The sequence below is a fragment of the Camelus dromedarius genome, chromosome 22, assembly GCF_036321535.1.
Source record: "Camelus dromedarius isolate mCamDro1 chromosome 22, mCamDro1.pat, whole genome shotgun sequence".
Lineage (NCBI taxonomy): Eukaryota > Metazoa > Chordata > Mammalia > Artiodactyla > Camelidae > Camelus > Camelus dromedarius.
This window is the reverse complement of record NC_087457.1, coordinates 25,367,578-25,387,368: the sequence shown is the minus strand read 5'-3', so window position 1 is coordinate 25,387,368 and position 19,791 is coordinate 25,367,578. Positions and strand designations below refer to the sequence as shown.

At 42.3% G+C, this 19,791-nt stretch overlaps 1 protein-coding gene across 1 annotated transcript in view; it reads right to left on the bottom strand.

The window, feature by feature from the left end:
- Positions 1–19,507, bottom strand: part of SORBS2 (sorbin and SH3 domain containing 2) — a 288,187-nt gene extending 268,680 nt beyond the window's left edge. Inside the window, exon 1 of the mRNA XM_064477520.1 lies at positions 19,240–19,507. The gene's annotated coding sequence lies outside the window, so the exon portion shown is untranslated. The remainder of the gene's footprint in view (positions 1–19,239) is intronic.
- Between the last annotated feature and the right edge of the window lie 284 nt (positions 19,508–19,791).

The following is a 19,791-nucleotide window of genomic DNA, read 5'->3' as shown; positions in this document are numbered from 1 at the left end:
ATTGGCGATAAAAGAAACAAAGAAAAAAAACCATTCCTTCCTTGTCTAATTCCATGAGAAAAACTGGTATGGAGACCAGTCAAAGGCGCGGCGGGCGAGCCGGGCATCGAGGGCCATGGAAGGGACATCATTTAAGCCAGTAGCCCAAGGGTTCCGTTTAAAACGATGTTCTTCTTTTCCGGCCATCTGCAGGGATCAGGCAGGTGTCTTAAAAGTGTGGCATGCTGGGACATGGTGAGCAGTGTAGTGAAACAGGAGGTGCACGTCCCACGCACGGGCATTTAAAGTCTCTTCAGGAAAAACACCATGAACTGCTGACCAAGTCAAAATCTGCTGACATTCAGGCAACCAGTTTGCAGCCCGAAGTGTATCATAATTATAGTGATTTTCTTTTAAACTTAAATATTTGTGTGAAATACTTTCCTGCTTATCCTCTGAAGGGAACATACCCTTCCCAGCCACACATGAAAAGTTCCCTGAGACTTCTGTCATCCGTCAGCAATGCAGACCTTTAGGGACCACTTCATCAATTATCCTTGTAGGACGTTTTCAACTCTCTGTAGCCAACACCTCAGCACTCCTGGGGACAACGGGGTGCTTCTTAAGCCTTCTGGTTCAAAACGCTCCTCCTAAACACATCTTCCTCTGCTAATTAAGTGTTTTTATCATTACAACATGGAAAAGGCGAATAGATCGCATGCACCCAATGCTCCGATGAGTATTTTTAGCCTCTCCGAAAGACAAGGTTAATGAAACATCTCTATGACTACTACTGGCCAGTTTCCTCAAGGAAGGTCTGAATCACTGGCACCAGGACTGTCTTCAAAGGGTACAGCACACACGGATAATTAAATTTTCACATCAGTAAAAACACCATCCGCCCAATGATCTTATGTCTGCGTTGGAGTCCCAGCACTTCCCCAGCACCACTGAGGAATTCCTGCGAAGCGTGGTGCTTAGCAGGAGGCGTTAGAGTAGCTGGGCTATGATTGAACAGTCTCTGTGAGCCTGTTAGTTTCCTACAACTGCTGTCAGGAAGTTCCACAGATTGTATAACTTGAACAACAGGAGCTGATTATCTCTCAGTTCTGGAAGCCGGAAGTCGAGACCGAGGTGTTGATGGGACTAGCTGTGGTTAGTGCCTTCTGAGAGCTGTGAGGGGCAGTCTGCTCCAGGCCTCTGCCCTGGCTTTTCTAGTGGTTTGCTGGCCATCTGTGGCATTCTTTGGCCTGTAGATGCATCAGCCTATCTTTGCCTTCATCTTCACATGGTATCTCCCATGGGTGTGCGTGTCTGTGTCCAAATTTGCCCTTTTTATAAGGACAGCAGGCATACTGGATTAGATGTCCACCCTCCTCCCAGTATGACCTCATCTTAACTAATTGACCTAACAACCTATTTCCAAATAAGGTCACATTCTGCGGTACCGGGAGTTAGGACTTCAAAATACGAATTTGAAGGGGACACAATTTAACGGCTAACTGTGGTATTATGGTGAAAGTAGGCCACCCAGAATTAGAATCCTTCTCAAAAAGATAAGAAAGCTTAGGTATAGAAGGTAACCTCTGACTCTTAACTATCCCTCTAGCCTGCCATGCTGCACACTTTCCAAAGATTTTGGTTTTATTCTAAATCAAAAGGTTCTTCTTTAAAGCATTTTTCCCCCATAGGAAAAAAATCTTTAAGGAAAACACATCCTCAAACTTTATTCAGTAGGTTTCATTAGAGGCTCTCCCTCTAGCTGGCAGTTTTGCTGAATTTTCCCTCAACCCTTGTGTCTTGTCCCTCATGCTCTCATTGGATAATATAGCAACTCAAACACTATTTGAGTGAGGGTCTAGAGAACACAAGGACTTGTTTTTTCCTTCACTTACTCACTCCACAAATGGTTTTGAGTACCACTCGGGAGGTATGACCTCTGCAGACCCTTAAGGATAACAACATGGATAAGATACTCTCCTTGCTCTCCCGGCTCGTCCTCTAGGGCTAAAGCCAAATAAAGGTTCTCTTCTCGAGTAAAGACATCCCTTCTACAAAGCAATGTGAGATTTTACATAGTAATGGGAATTTTTTTTTTAAGAGAAGAAACAAAGCAATTAACATTTGAGTCTGATCACGTACTCAAAATTAGGTCCCCGTTCCTGAAAATTGTTCCATGGCCCCTTATGTGCATCTTTAAACTCCACTAAGAATAAGGTATTTGATCATGACTGGCAGATAGTTTGATACAGAGCCAAGCAGCTTTTGCATTATTTATATTCTAGATGTTTTGGTGGCACCTCCTGTGGATCAAATAAGTTATAGCTTTCCTATCTCAGATAAGATAGTTACAGATATCAAAATCAGCCAATAACCAAAAGCTATTGTTCTTTCTCCAATTCTTGAGAAAAATCCGAAGAAACACAGTTCATACTCACAAATCAATGGGCAAAGTACGAGTTACCCAATGAGCTGGGTAATAAAACCCAAGCCAAGCTTAATAACTGAGGAGCTCATGTGATCTTAAAGGCCCAGAGGGCTTAATCCAATGTATCTGCCATGTCCATGGCCCTCTGCCTGACCCTACAGGCCTGAGTTTCTACTGTCAATGCAATATTTCCCATTTATGATTTGTGCTTAAACACCACTTATCTATAGTGGAAAACACAAACAAAAGCCATGGGAGACTATGTGTTTAAAAGATTACTTGACTTTGCATCAGTTTGCTTTTGCCTCATATGCTCGTTGAGACGTAGAGACAAAAATCATGGCAAACACGTAAATGGAGTTCACTAGGTACCAGCCCGATTCCAAGTGCTTCACCAATGTTAAGATATTTAATCATCAGAATACACACGACAAAAAAGCACAGCATTTTTACCACCGGCTAGTCATTGTTGGCATGCAAGAATGAGTTTTTGAGACATAGTGATTTTAACTAGGGTATTGATAGAGGTAGTTATCACCCATTTGAAACTATCCAGTTAAAAACTGGTCAAGTGGGCATGTGGCTGTTGAGATGTGTGCATAGGTGGAAAACATGATTTACTTTCCATAGAGACACCAACAATCAAAGTGAGATGTAACTGACAGTTAATGCAAAGTATTATGGGAGAACATGGAAAAGAGACATAGGTTATCTCTGAAAATTGAGTGGGAAGGGAGGGCATTTTTAATGAGGAGGCAACTGCTATTTAAACTGAGCCTGAGATGCACCTAAAGTAGTAAGCATGAAGCCTTCACAAAAAAAGTAGCATTAAATGCAGTTCATTTTGGCTCTGATCGGCTCCAGGTTCACCCACCTCCATGCTTTCAACATCTATTGAAGGCCTGTAGGGAAAGAGCACCCTCCTACAAAGACTTGATAGAGTTTAGCACAAGCAGTGGACAGTGTTACACAACCACTATCTAGTGTTATAAAGCTGCTAAATGTGTACCGAGCCCGTGCGGGAACTCAGAAAGGAGAGATTCAGTAGCAGAAGTTGGCGGTGGGCTTTTAAAGACAGAGCATTAAATGTTCAGAAGTGTCACATATTCAGAAATTAATTTTCAAGTAAATCTCCTCCAATCTAACCTAAACTGTAAGCCTGCGTTTTCCAAGCTGACCTCTCGCCACCGCTGATAGTACAGTGAGAACCATAAAGCTCATATTTCTGTGTCTGTCCTAATTTTGAGTATTCTGTCTCTTTGTCCAGCCACATGTTCCAATGTGAGGGCCAGGAAGTACTGTCATCACAGTTAACAGAGATACAATTTACAGATTTCCCTTGCTCTCCAGGTCCCAGAACGTGCAAGGGCTTTCTTTCCCCTCTCACTCCCCATCTTCTGCTCTCACCGCTCACAGCACAGCACAGCACTGCGTATCAGTTTCACCAAAGGTGAAAATTCCTCAGGAATGTCTAATCGGCGTGCTTTAAAAAGTACATTCGACTACTTAGACGGTAATAGAACTACAGTCTAAAAAATTCCAGCACAATCATTTTTATTCTAAATTTAATTAAAATTCTACCCACAGTTATCTTCTTGAATGAAAAGTTATTCTATTCTAATATGGAACTTGATTGATTTTAATTACGAGACGATTTACTGTCTGCTTGTTTCTTTAATCCGATTTTAGGGAAAATTCCCTAAAATCCAGTCTTCCACAGCTTTCCACTAGTGGGAGAGTGAGTGCTTTAAGAGAATTAGAGGACAATGATTTCTTAAACCTTTGAGAAGCGCATTCCTGTCCATCTCAGTGTCTTTCTGTAAAACATCCTATGTTCTGCAATTGACTAGCTGTCCATTTGTGGGGGTATTAACGTCTCTCAACTTCTGCTTACTCAGTTATGGAGTAGGAATGATAAAATTTTTAAAACAGATATTGCAAAAACTTAAGTAAAATGACTGCTTAACCACATGCCTGAATTCGAACCTTTTGCCCTTGAGGACACCATAACGCCTTGATCTCAAAGTCAATTGGCTTTATTGGTTCCGGTTATGACGAGCCCTTCAGAGGTGAGGAGCCCCAACCACACCTCCTGAGCACAAGAACGCACACTCCGCTTTGTTGAAAGTACCTCTAGGTCTGTCCTCCTGCCCCAAAGTGGTAAGAGATACATTTGGCAGGACTCTACATCTTTGGTTAAGTCTTCCTACACGCTTCTGATTCAAGAACTCACCAGGTGACGCATATTTAAAACCATAAACCATAAACCACCACTTTGCTTTAGTAAGAAAAGGAAGAGGGGGGGAAGGAGAGGACGTGAGGACTAGAGTATGATGTGAAAGAGGGGCGCTGCCTCAGATGGCACTGGAATTCAGTCCCAGAGACGTTCGGTGCTGTCGGCCCCCTCACCTCTCCCTTTCTGTGCAGTGTCAGCGGAGGGTTGTTCACCTCTTCTCTTTTTTTTAACTGAAATTCGTCTCCTTTTGCTTAGAATACTTCCTCTTCTCTCTGCCCCTTCAAACTCAGTCCCATTTTTCTAAATAGCGTGTTCATTGAATTACTCCTCCTTGGGTACTTTCAGTGGCTGCTCATTTCCTAGATCCTAGAGAAGCAGTGTTAACATTTTGCAGTTCAGGCATGGTTTGGATAATCTGACAGAACCTAGGGTCCTCTCACCCAGAAAAATGTACACACATACCATGCTTTTATTCTGACTCAGTGCTCTAAAGCCTGTCTGTAAACTCCAGGTTAAACCACTTACTTAAGAAGATAAGAGCCCAGACTTCTTGCCCTTAAAGTCAAAGCGCTCTATAACCTACCATTCGTTTCCAATGACTTGGCCATTTCTGAAATCTCAGTTGTAAGTGTCCACTCTGACAATGATCTCTTATTGTAATAGATGACTTGTTCTAGCCTGGCTGCTCCAAGAATTACTTATTTCCCTGAGAATTCCACGGCGCTGGCACTACTCAGTTCTCACCAGCCTGCAGCTCTGCTCCCCGTGCCTCTGCTCGACAGCACGGCTGCCATCACCCTTTCGTGCAACCGTCCCTTGTGTTCTTCCCAAGTTCTCTCGTCCTTCGCGTTTCCCTGTGTGTGCTTGTCTGACAATATTCCAGTCTCACTACTTAATGTCTGCTTCAAATCACGAATGTGACTAAGGAAAGGCACGCAAACATGCTGATGGGTCTGACTTTACATATACAATGACACCTTTCAAATAGGTATTAATATCACCTGACAATTGTCACAGATTCCCCAATAAATATTCTTGTTCGTGCCTAAAGGACTTACCTCCTTTTCAAGTTTTCAACCTCTCCTCTCCAGCCACACGCTGTCAACTGAGGATCTTGCTTTATACTTCTTTGAAGAAACAGAAGTATTCTGTTGAGAATTACATCATTTTCTACCCCAAATACACCACCTGACCTAGATTTCTCCTCTCTCCCGTAGTACTGAAGTGTCCCTCCTTCCCTCTATACAAGACAAGCCATCCTATTGTGGACTGGAGGTTTTAACTCTTTCACTGCTCAATAAATTCTGCCATGCGATTATTTCTAACATATCCCAGGACCATCAGTTTCTTCCTCTTCACTGGAATAGTTCCATCAGCGTTCAAGTATGTTGCAATGTTAACGAAAAGATTGTGCTTGCCTTGGCCCACATTGCCCTCTAACTGCTGCTCCTCCATCTCTTTACTCCCTTTCCTAGCAGAAATGCCTACACTTTCCATCTCAGTTTTCTTGCCTCACATTCTCTGGATAATACACTAGACCCTTTCATCCCCATCATGTCAGTGAAACCATTCTTGTCATAGTCGCCAACCCTCTCCATCTTGTTAAATCCAGTTATGAGTTCAAAGCCCCCTTCTTCCTTGACCTCTTAGGGGCATTTGACCCAGATGACATTCTTTTTCTTGAAGCATTTCTTTTTTTATCTTCTCGGACAGCACACACTCTTTGAGCTTCACCCCTACATCACTGACTGTTCTTCATTCTCTCCCTCTACGTGTAGGAATGCCTCAGAACTCGGTCCTTGGTTTTCCACCTTTCCCCCTCCTTTGGTGATCTCACATGGGCCCGGGGTTTAAATGTCACTAAACATATATCTTCAGCCCAACCTCTCACCTGATCTCCAGTATAGCCAACAAGTCCAGTTACCCTGGCAATGACTAGTGGGAGCTCAAACTCTGTAAGTCCTGGACAGATTATTGATTGATTGAACCCCTTCCCCACAGACTTGCTCCTTGCCCATTTACCCTTTAATCCTCATACTCTTAACCCATCCTGTGGTTCTTCTACTAGAACATATGAGAATCCTATTACATCTCACCATGTCCACAACCAGGACCTCCAAGTATCCTGCTCATGCCCCTCACTTCTCACTGGACTATGCGTTCATCACTGGTCTCCCTGCTTCCACGCTGCCCTTCTGCAGTCCAAGAATAAACGTAAAAAACAGAAACCAACTCATATCACTCTTCTACTTAAGATCCCCTGGTGCTTTCTTGGCACGTATAGAATAAAATCCAAATTTATTACCATGATCTTTATTGACCTTTGTACTCTGACCCAGCCTACTTCTCTGACATCTTCTGCACCCGTCTCCAGCCACGCAGGCCACACCACTTGTTCCTGCCTGGGGCCTTTATCCTTGATCAGTAGCCACTGGGGTGCTCCCATCCCCGCATCCAGGTTTTTGCATGGCTGCTTCTTTCCCGTCACCCAGAGTTCTCTTCTTGTGTCTCTTCAAAGAGCCCTTCTATATGACCCACTCTGAAAATACCACGCCTGTTTCTTCTCTAGCCTGGCAGTTCTCAACCAGGTGTGATTTTGCCTCCCCGGGGACACTTAACACTTAGGGTCTAAAGTTAAAGCTGTCGTTACTAGGAGGGGGCTCCTGGCAGCCCGTGGGGAGAGGCCAGGGGTCCTGCTGCACATCCTACAGTGCACAGGACACAGCTGGCTCCGGATGTCAGTAATGCTGACACTGAATGCCTGTGTCACAGCACTCACCAGCAGGGTAATAATAGCTTGCATTTGTTTCAGAGCTACCACGTGCCAGACACGATTCTGTAAGTTCAATACAAATGGTAAAGTGTTACATGTATTTTTCTCATTGATCCTCATACCAACCCTACAAGGTAGGTACTATCATTATCTTTATTATATAGATGAGACACTGAGGCATGGAAAGCTTAAATATCTTGCTTGAGGTCAAACTTGAGGGGAGCTGGGATTTGAGTGCAGGCTGTCTGGCTCCAAAGCCTACCCCTTCAGCCGTTCTGTTACAGGGCTGTGAGATTACATTTTCGACTATGTGTCTATTAGCTGTCTTCTCCCCCTAGTGTATAATCTCCATGAGAGCAGGGGCCTTGTCTGTCTTGTTTCTCCCTGGATGCTCTCTATCTGGACATATACGAGGCACTCAGAAGTCTTGAATGAGTGAAGGGTCCTACGTACTCTTCCAGCGTTACCCCTGTGACCTTCTCAGACAAAGTCTACTTCCCAGATGGTGACGTCCTTGAGGCATGCTTTCCTTCCCTCGGACTTAGCCCACACTCTCTCCCAGGTCTGGTTTGTCCTACTTACACCTCTCCTCTATACTTGCACAAACTCCAGCCTCACCTCAAATCATACATCAGGTCCATAGATGCACTTTGTGTCCATAGATGCACTTTGTGCTCTGGTGGGAAGAATTCTGGAGATCATCAACTTCAAGTTTTTTATTTTACGTGTGAGACAGATAAAGTCCAGAAAAACTAAATAAGTTACTGACAAGAAGTACAATTCCTCTTTCTTCTCTTTGGAATTTGCATGTAACTTTGAGATGCTGGCGGGAGGAGATGATCTGTAGAAGCTCCTGGGATGGCATGTGCTCTGTAGCTTAGCAAAGTGCTTTTCCTTTTCCTCACATCGAGTACTGACTTTATTTAGCTGATGGCATTTCCCCAGTTTCATATTTTCTTTACTCCTGACCCTCAGGACAATGTGTCCCCATGTGCATATCTAGAATAATTTCCACCTGTGCCTCTGATTTATTTTTTTAAAAATCAGAATGATGGTCCTTGCCCTTAGGAAGTTTGGAACAGATAAGGAGAGACACTCTGTGTTTTTATCTTAGTTCTTCCTTTACAATTCATACTGGTTCACATTCTGAGGGAATTACTGGAAGAACAGGTCATGGCTCTCCAGATTGTTCTGATTATTTCTGGGAGTGCAACGGCAGACATGTGGTTTTGGTTTACACCTAGATGGTGAAAAGACAGTGGCATATTTAATAACTAGGACAAGAGGAAAGAAATTCCACGGTTAACCTGTATGAATCATCTGTATGTTCTACAATGTAGATGGTTTAATCCAACAATAATTTTTAAGAGGCTTTTGGCATTTTTTCTGATGGAATGGAATTGGATAAGTGGTGTTTCTAGTGGAATACTTTCTTCATGGGTCACTATTTAAACACATTCAGGAAAGATACATCCAGAAAAGCTCCCTTAGGTTGTTTAAGGCCATTTCAATAGTAGTTGTTTGGGGACCAAGATATTCCACATGGTAACAAACTCCCATCCTTCAGATTACCTAATGATTCAAAGAGGAAAACCGTTCTTTATAACAGAAAGATCTGGAGTCAACTACTTAAGCCAAAAAAGCAAGTGCAGCATGTTGAAGGTTGACATGATTAAAGTGTGTGCCTACAGATGGGATGTCGTGGAAAGCGTCACCTAGGACACGGTCTTCCCCAGAACATACAGACAGCATCTACTCAAGCTGAAGGAACTAATGTCCAGTTTATAGGAAACAATGGGAATGAGACGTAGTGTAAACCTCGTTGCGGTGAAGCAGCCACACAAACCCTGATAGTGCAGCATTTTGCAAGACAGCTGGCTTGCTCCTTTCAAAAAGTCAATGTCATGGGGAAAAATAGTGGAGGGAAATATACTAAATTACTGTCTAATAGAGACTAAATGCATGAGCCTAAACTATAACCTGGTTGGAGAACAAAAGAATAAAATAATTACTAAGGAATAATTAAAGAAATTTGAAAATGAAATGGACAGTAGATATTGGGAAAGTATTGATTTTTTTCGTTGTGTTGTAGGATTAAGGCTCTGTGGAATAATGTCCTTATTCTTAGGGTATCAGATATCTAGGATAAAAGTATGTCATGATGCCTGCAACTTAATTTCAAATGCCTCTTCAAAATGCACACACATGGGGAGGTAGCAGTATGGCAAATGTTAATAGTGAAGTCTAGGTAGTGGGTCGCTCTCAACTTTTCTATTTGTTTGAATGTTGAATGTAAAAATGTTGAAACAAAGCTAATGGTGGTGTTCTGGGAAATTACCCAGCAAAGCTAGGTCCCACTCACATTGGTTAGTCTGCATTCTTCCTTAGGAATCATTTTATGAAAATGTCCTATCCTGTAAGATGATTTAAATAGTCATCTACTTTCCTTTTACAAATCTGCTGCAAATTCTAATTAGTGACTGGCCAAAATGTATGAGAGGGCCCCAAAAAGAGACATTAGGTGCAAAATCAAAGCCATTTTATAGATACTGGCTTGAAAGTATCCAGACCTGGATTCCAACACTTACACTCCCATTAACATGTGTATAAGGTTGGCCAAAGCACTTAAATACCTGCATAGATTAAGCCTCAAATTTTATTTTATTTCCAAGATTCTGGATTTCATGGTCTTCCTTTTCTAACAGATGAGTCCGGGCTCTGAATTTGTATAATACAGTAAAATTAGATACTCTGAAGACATAGCATGTCCAGAATCTGAATCTGCAGTGCACAGTGCAGGAATCACACAGCCCTGTGATGCATTTATTCTTTTCACACTGTAGAAAATTGAAATGTGGCAGAGTCATAAATATTTAACAAGAAAAACTTGGCATATGAAAAGCGTTCAGCACCACATGAGTGAAGCTTCACGGAAAGCATCGCTGGACAGGCAGATCAAGTGGCTTTAGGTCCTGGAAAGTGAAGACAGGTATAAAGTATGAGTCTGTGAATTCTATGAAAGTCTTTGGTAGGCCAATAAATCTGGTGTACCTAGCAATTACAAAACGTGTTTCCCTTTAATCCTATGACACAGCTAAGTGCAGGATTTGTACTGCCATCAGCAGCTAGAACATGCGGTGTCACATATCTGTAACAAATCACCCTCTTACTGAATTCTTCAGATGCAGCAACTAACAATTCATGGGGAGAAGGGCTTTCAAGGATGCTCTGAATGTATTAGTGCTCTGCAGACCTTGGAGCTTGTGAATCACATTAAACAAAGCAATCATATAAACCGGTGTGTTCCACATTGTAATCAAAAGTTAGTGTTGGTTTGGAAAGGTGTCCCGCACATTGGGTGGAATATTGACCTTTAGCAATTATTAAGACAGACGCTAGAGCAGCATTTGTTTGATGGCTTGGCTGTTTACTCCACCTATTTGATTCTGTCAACTAGTTGAGACAGTGACTATGGCAATGAGAGGCTGACCGTTTTGAGAAGTTTGTGAACCCATCAGCTCTAACAGAATCATGTTAAGTCACTGAGGAAGCCAAACCAGATGTACAGACAGGATCATCAACATGGTCAAGGTTTACCATATAATTAGCAAATTTTAAAACTATGCCTTTGAAATTTTGACTCAGGTTAGGTCAAAAGGAAACCCATTTAATGGGGGATCTCTCAAGCAAGAGATTTAAGCTTTTTGTAATGAAAAATGATAATTCAAATCCCAAGTTATTCCCTGATCGTTGCACGATTTTGGCAAATCCCTAAAAGTATCTTTGATTTCATAAACAACTCCTCTTATGATATTGCATTTAATACATTTTCATAGGAAATATGTTTTACTTTGCCACTTTCTTTATAGAGGATTCTTGCTTTTCTCCTCATTCATTTATTCATTCAACAAACATTTACTGAGAACCAGGAAAACATAAATAAAACATGGTCCATATGTTAGAAATATGAACAAGAGGTTGAACGGGATTGAGGAAGGACACCTAATCCATCACATTCCGAAGTGTGAGCCGAGAAAGAGTGAGCAGAGGATGTGCCCCCCCGCCCCAAGACAGAGATGTCAAGAGTAGGAGTCAGGAAGTGACCGGATGGAGGGGCCGGGGGACAGTGAACCAGGCAGAAACAGCAGCTTTCAGAAAGGCTTGAGGTGGCAAAACAACAAGATATGTCTGGCAGCCTACATGTAGCTCAAAATGCGCGGAGTATAAGAGTGGGGGCGGGCAGGGGCAGTCAGGAGAAAATCTCACACATTGAGAGGTGATCAAGAAAGCCTTTGTTACCCATGAGGGAACTGGACTCTGTTCTGAGAACAAAGAGCTATCTCACAAAGTTTAAGGAAGCTACCAACATGAGTAAAATGGGCTTTAGAAAGATAATGCTGCCTTTTATGTACAGGCTGAACTGGGCGGGACTAGAGATCTGTACAAGTTTGCTATAATCTGAACAAAAACATCTGAGAATGTGAATTAAGGCAGTGGTGAGGATGAAGGAAAAAAAAGAGATGGTTTGAAAAGAACAATAAATCCGCAAGTATGTTTGTCAGTTTACCTATCTGAAAAAATCTGAAAATGGGTGAGGCATACAAATGGTGATGAGAGTTAGCTATAGACATGAATTCCAGAAAAATCAACGTATGACATTTCTTAGCAGTCATGTTTCAAAATATTTTCCCTCGGTAGACAATGTTCTAAGCAAAATGTCAGCAAAGGGAGTACAAACCAAACCAAACAAAATGAAAAACAAAACAAACCTCCATCTCCTCATCCACCTTGTTTTCTCTCCTAAATAACAAATTTATTCTTTAAAACATATTATCAATGGAAGAAGGTCAACACTTAATGCACAGCTGAGGCTCATTTTGTGAACAGGACATATTTCACAGCAAACATCTTTAAAATGCGAAAAGTAAAAGGCTGAGTAAGATAATAAAAACCTTCTCAAAAATGTCAGTTAGCGTTTTATTTTATCAAATAGATAAAACATACTTATTTCAGTAACATAAAATGCAAAATTATGACCTGTTGGACTGCTCTCTGACTCCAGAAATTATCCTTCATCAATGTGGTAGAGGGATAAAATCAGACACCTTTCCTTGGGCAGTAACCCAAAATGGGTCCCTGGGCTGTAAGGTGGCACTATCACCCCGCCAGTTTCTACCCCATCCTCCGACAGCTACACACCCAGGGTGAGGATGGGGCCAAAGGAGAAAGGAGAATGTTTGCCTCCATGCTTCATGGTCCAGGCAGCTGTAGCTCCTCCCCATTTCCTTATCTTGAATTCCCTTCCCATCCTCTCCCCACTCGCTCATCTGGAGGAATGCCGTCCTTGTGTGCGGTCAGTCCTCAGTGTCCACAGTCCTGGGACTCTCCAGGGTGCACTCTCCAGGTGGGGAAATTTCACAGTCCTCAAATATTTTAGCACGGAGTGGAAGATTTTGTCTTTTCTAGTGTCCAAGTTCCCTCTGCTTTCAATTTCTTAACTTTCCTCCTGGTCCAAACTTTGGGAATGATGCCGTATATTTTTTTCCAAAGTAAATCACCTTTCCCTCCGGCCGGTGCCGTCTCCCACAGTTTACTTAAAGAGCCAGGACAACAGAATAATAAAGGGTGGAGGCCCCCTAGAGGTGAGCGAACAGGTGCAAACTCAAGCTTTCTAATTTCCAGCTCAGTGGTCTTAGATACCCCTGCCAGCCCTCTGTTGTCTCATCTATTAAATGGGGATTACAAGATCCTTTTTCCCTCGGGAGTTTTAAAGTGCATTTAAATGAGTCAGTTCATATAATGTGCTGAGTATATGATCTCTCACTAAGGAAGTGCTAATCTGAATACATATTATTAATTTGGGAAGCGACTGGTTCTTTCTCTACCTATCTAGACATCCCTGGTTAAGTTCTTTGGACACTGAAATGCATACTGAACGCAGTCCTCAACTCTTTCCTCAGGAATTCCCGACCTAGCTTCTCCTCTCCTCCTTATGTTTCCTATCAGACCAACTATGCCTACCTGAACCTCTCCAGTCTCTATCAGTCCACTCTGGTTTAAGTTTGTTTTGCTTTGCTTTTGTTTGTTCACATAGTCTCTTCTCTAAAATCCCTGAGCTTCATTATAATTTTCCCCCTAAAATATTGGCCCATCTCAGAGAGCAGTTTCACATCCTGTAATACATCTCGGTCTTCCCTGTCTTCTCCCCATCTGTCTTGCTGTTCGTCCTTTCATTCAAGCTATGATAATCACCTTTTTCTCGTGAAAGTCAAAATGTAGTGGGGAAGAGAGACAATAGATTGTGATGAGTGGAATAATAATTTCATAATTAATTAGGTAACATGTAAAATGCTTACCCAAAAGAGCAGCTGGCAGAGAGTAAGGGTCACCACATAGCAGACATCTTACAAGGCATGAAGAATGTGACTGAGAAGCAGCATAGGATCCTTGAGGTGTGCATTCAGTGGTGGGCAGGAGATTACTGGGAAATGGGAAGAGGAAGACTTTCTGTCTTCCTTGTCAGGGAAACAACACGTATAAAGGCAAACGTGGTGGGATGCAGACTAAAACAGCGTCTAGGGTTGGCCAACTCCAAGTATTTCTAGAGAATAAGGGGAGAAGGAGGCAGTGGGCCGGCTGGGGCAGAAGGTAAGGCTGCTAAGGCAGGCAGACGTCAGCTAGTGAAAAGCTCCTTTACACTATGCCAAGTACTGCGCTTGGACTTGACTCTGGAGCAGAGAATTTTTTCCAAACTATTAAATGCCTACTCTGCAACAGATGGCATCACAGATACTTGACATTCACTATCCTATTTAAACTTCAAGTGAAATACAAGGTAGATAGATATCAGTCTGGTTTCATTGATATGAAAGTTAAAGGGTCAATGGAGAAGATAGTCCAGACAGGACTTGAACGAAGGTCCACTGGATAGAAAGTTCATGTTCTATTATGGTACGTTTTGGGAGGGACTGAGCTAAGTTGGTGGGAGGTGAGGAGTAGCCCTCTGACATGTCTTTTTATTGCCCCCCTTAACGAAGGCACTGGAGATGGAACCCAGGACCTCGTGCATGCCAAGCATGCACTCTACCACTGAGCTATACCCTCCACTCCCCTGACACGTCTTAAGCAAATGAACAATGTGAACACGTTTGCTTTTTAAAATCATAACTTTGCAGACTGTGGAGAATGGACTGTACAAGGGAGAACCTAGAAGCAGAAAAGCCCATTAAAACCTAAAGCTGTATTGGTGAGAGGTGCAGGACTCTAAGCAAAGATAATGAGGAATTCCAAGAAAATGCTGAATCTGAGACCTATTTAGGAAAAGTAAGTCACAACATCAGCATTCTGAAAATGCTCGCTGACATTTTATCACGTGACACCCAAGTTATGGAGGGTCAACCAGCTCATTGTAACGATGGGAGGACAGAAAGAGGGGAAGGAAAAGAGAGTTTTCGCTACAACTGGTAATTGGTCCTATCAGGAACATTTTAAGAAGGAGACTTTTAACATCAGGCTACTGCTCAAAATTCAATCTATTTTTTATAACAAATTAGAAAGCACTCCCAGAGCTGATGAATAAAATGAAATTAGAGGCAGGCAAACAGTCAATTCCTGGAGAGGCTATAATCAAGGGAGAAAGTTATGATTTTGTCAGTTGGGAAGAGGGGGGATCAGAGTGGGTTATAGATGCTCTGTATTAATGTGCAGACTGAGGGTTTGGAGGCAGTTTTTATAAGTTATTTCACAGAGATTCTTTAATCAACTCATGTGTGCCCAATAGCATGGCTGGGCAGTGCTAAATGCCCCTTTCAGGATCCCAGCAATGATTTTTCAAAAATGCATATTTGGAGCCTTAAGAAACACAAGATCATGAAATACAAGAAGAATATTTTAAATTTTTAATACACATTTTGACTTGTTGAGAATCTGAGTTTTTTCATTAGTGTTGCCTTGTTTTTCCACTAAGAACAGGTGGAAAGTGCTTTCGAGACTTGAGAAGTTGTATAGTGACCTCTACAAGGGGGCTGTCTGTTCTTATGGTGCCGGGGGAAGGGAGCTCGAAGTCCCTGTGAACAAAATATGAATGGACCAGAGTCCCAGAGGATTCAAGAGGAAGTGAATGTCCACCAGACGAACACATAAATGTTTCCCTGTGTCTGCCAGTAGGACGATTTCTAATGGTCTCGTTGAAAGAGGGGAAGGAAGGATGGTGTCTTAGACTGATTCCCAGGTCATACATAAACCCAGATGCTCCCTTCAAATGACCCCTTACTGACATCACACTAAACAAAACAAGACACCCTTTCCTGGTAGCACGGGGGCAGAATCCCCCCATTGTTCTCCACGCCCTGCATCAGAGGGACAAAAGTAAGTTCTTCCTAATTCACAGATTTTATTGCAAGGTCAGACGGAGGCTATTCATTCAGCCACTGTACCCTTCACATAACTTCGGTAGCTCGGTAGTTCAATGTGCATACATCAATGAGCTTCTTGGGAAATGAATTGGGTTAAGAAGCTGAACAAATACTCATGTAATACTTTCAATGAGACGGGCCTTTTGCTAGGCAATGGGAGACCTGAAGTCAGACTCTTATCCTTTTCCCGGAAGAACTCCAATCTGGGGGTGCAAACAAGCATCCCCAAAACTCTAAAAAGAAGGCAGAGTATGAAAAGTAATAGAAGAGAGACGTTAAAAGAGCTTGTTACAGCGTTACTTCATCCAGAGATGTTTGCCTTGCACTGGTATAGAAGGCAGAATTTAAGACGCTGGCCAGTGGGTGGGCTTGAACTTGGGACCGTCAGGACCCTCCCATTAGCCACACTGCCTGGCTGTGCCCTCAGGGAGCAGGCAGGCTCTTCTGGGCACCCCTGAACAGGTCGGGGCACAGCAGTCGATGGCATTAATTTTCCACTTAGGAAAATCAAGGAGGTGCAGCTGAGTTAGTTTGAAAGGGGAGCGTTTGGAGGGCCTCACGGGTGTGACAATCATTCCTTTCCAGAAGCTGCCTTGTTTAGATCTAAGCTGAGCACGCGTACAGCCAGAGTTCGTTTTCAACAAAGCCCCCCTTCACATTATCTCCTCACCCTGGCAAAAATAATTAAGCCATAAAAATAAACATTTTGCTCTGTCCCTTTGATTTCATTTTCTTTCCCCTTGTTTATTTCTCTTTAAGACAGTAAAAAAAAGTTCTTCCTACAAACAGCATGAAGTCACAGCTTGCAGAACATCCTCATAGGTGGCCGAGGAGAACAAAGTGTGTCTGTAACATGTTTCCCACCAACACTGTTGCACACCTAGACTTTCTGCTTTATTTTGGACCCACAGCCCAGTTTCATGTTCCTAGCAGACCTGTTCTTTCTGTGGGCCCTTATGTAGTTATCTTGGTAGGATAGGGTATGTTTCCCAGCCTCCAATGCAATAGCATCCCTTTTGCCTGGACTCCTCACCTCCCCACTTTAAAAAAAAAAAATCTCCTACTCAACATTCCCACATCAGCAACTGCTCCCAGGTCCTGCCCAAGACCAAGGTGTATGAACATCTTAAAGTCGCCTTGCCAAGGCTATTTGCATTTAAATAGGATTCACAGCATTATCCTGAAGGCATTGCCCTCAAAAGGTAGAAGTTTAGACGCTATTGGGAGGTGGAGGAGAACTGGGAGGGGGGGCAGCGATGAACTAACTAGGGCCCTTCTCTGCTTCCACTGTAGTCAAGCCCTCTCCTGAGGGTCAAGAATAACACGTCTACACCCAGTCAACCCCAGGAAGGTCAGAATTGACTTCGATATCTTATCTTTGTAATTACACCCTTCTCATATTTATGTAAACTGCTTGCGTGGGTCCCTCTAACTCCCACAAGCCAGCCAGGTAGGGCTAATCTACACGGGTTATGCAGAGAGGAGGAGGCAATGCTGAGATTTAAGCCAGATCTGTCTGGAGCCAAAAGCCAGTCTCTGTCCATCATTTTACGCCCTCATGCTTCAGAGGAAAATGCCCCTTCTTTCGCTTTAATTCAGTCCCTTTAACCTGTCTCTTACTGTCCGGAAATGCTTGTTTGACTCTCACCTTATTTTCTAAGATTACACTTTGCCTATTCCTTTCATTCTTTAGTAAAAATACATGTTACATCTCAGGTGTGAGGATGCCTCTAATAGTTCCAAGTACAAGATATCACTTTCTGTATTTTCTTCTGCAGAATAATTCCTGGCTTCCTGTTGTCATGCATCAAAGTTGCTAATGAACTCCCAAGGCCACCCAACTAATTGGCTGATTTTGTGTTCTTCAAATGCAATGTCTTTTAAACGTAGAAATAAAAAGGCAATAATTTCACATATATGAAAAAATATTCTTATTTTTATCGTAGAGTTGATTTTTAAATTTTAAAACTTAGAATTTTAACCTTTATATTAGTTTATCATAAGGAACATATTATATTACGTATAACCAAATGGTGACTTTTCAAGTTTAAACAGTGATTTTGAAATACTAGCTACACATGTTACTTTTATTGTTTATGATATTCTACAAATAAAATCATGCATCTTATAAATATTTATAGAACCTGAAAGTCACAACGTATATCATAATACATAATTGATGGTGTTCCAGAGGCAAAGTGTGTTTAGCTCCACAGACCATAATCAATAAATAAATGAATAAAAGTGAGGATAAAAAACACCACTGGCCTAGAAATTTAGAAACTTTAACCAATGCCTTAATAGCTCCCCTCTTTAAAAAATGCACAAAGAATCTGCATTACTTAAGAGAGTTTTCAGAGATGTAATAGGAAAATGTTAGACCTGATAATCTGCCAGGCAGATTAGAATTTTAATGAGCCATGCTTTTCAGAGATAACTGGAAAATGAAGTAAAGCGCTTCCTGCATTCATTTCTGCTCCCTGAGACAACAGTTTTATCTCAACTTCATTCAGTCCACCGCTGATAACCCACCAATGTGTAATTCCAAATGTCCCACAAAGGATAACGTACACCATCCCAGTGAAACCTTTCCCTATGTGTTTTAGCCATGAATTAAATCTTGCCTTAATATATGGGACATGATGGAAGTCCCTGTTACATCCATCCCTTCCAACAAGATAATTGATGCAGAGAAGAGACAAAAGAAGGGGCTCACTCTAAAAAGAAAAAATGCTCCACAAAGCAATCTCATGCCTCCCCTAACGCAATCTATTTCTCATGGGTCTTTTGTTACTCTGTAACATATTAAATTATCCTCCCAATTACCTTGGCAACTAAAACAAGAGCTCCTAATATGCTGATGACTTTTGGGTGATTACACCAGCTGTCAGTAATAAATGATCATTAAGGTATCTTAATTATTAAGCAGGATGGGAATATGCAAAGTGTTCGCTTTTTTATAAAACTTGTATCTAAAGCATAGAGGAATCTTCATACTGACAGAATTCTCTTCCTCTACCTGAGATCAGCAATGTGGCCCCTTTTCTCTGAGACTCTCCCCTCCGCCCCCCAGTTCTTTGCCTGGGTCTCTTCAGTTATAACTGTAGCCGAATGTGATGATTTAAAGCTACATTTTTAGCAAGCTTACCTTCAGAATAATAGCAACAATAACAAAGAGTCAGAGCTAATAAAGGACCTTTGAACAGTCAGCTTAAACCACAGAAAAGTGTTCCTTTATTCTGCTTATTACCGTCTCCTCTAGAGGTTAACCATCTTAAAAGGCTGGCATTTAAACAGAGAGCAGGAACAAAGCATCACTAGAAAGCAGAGAGCTCTTTCTCCAACAGCAGCATCTCTGGTCTCCGTAATTCTTAAGAAACAGAACAACTCAATGATAAAGAACCGATACCTTTGAAGGAGAACATTCCAGCACAGGAATATCGTCTTGCCGGCTGCTGTGCAGAATGAGCTGCTTGGGCATACAGCTCTCTCTTCTTAGCTACAGGGTCCGCTTGGTGGCCGCTGCCAGCACAGAGAGCATGACAGCATGTATGTGGTGTCCGTCCGCAATAAAAGGAGACTCACCAGCCCCGCTTGGTGCTGCCTACCCGCGGCATCAGATCTTTAGACCCTCGCCGTCTGATTGGCTGCTTCCTAGTCTCACTGTACTCCTCTGCCTTAACCCTCCACGGTGTTCAATATATTTTCCCTAGGGATATAGTCAGAGAATTGCTGGTTAGGGAATTAGAGGCAGGTTAAATTGAGCTGGTTTTCAAAAGCAGTGACATGATTTTCTATGAAAATGCCTAATGTTTAATTTCCCAAAGTTCCACATAACCTCCCCGGGAGAAACCTAATAAAATGGATATAATTTAACAATAGCAGTTTTATGTTTCCTCTCTGACAATGCCTTGACTTTAACGCAGGCATAACACAGCCCTGGAGTGATCAGGTGGCTTCT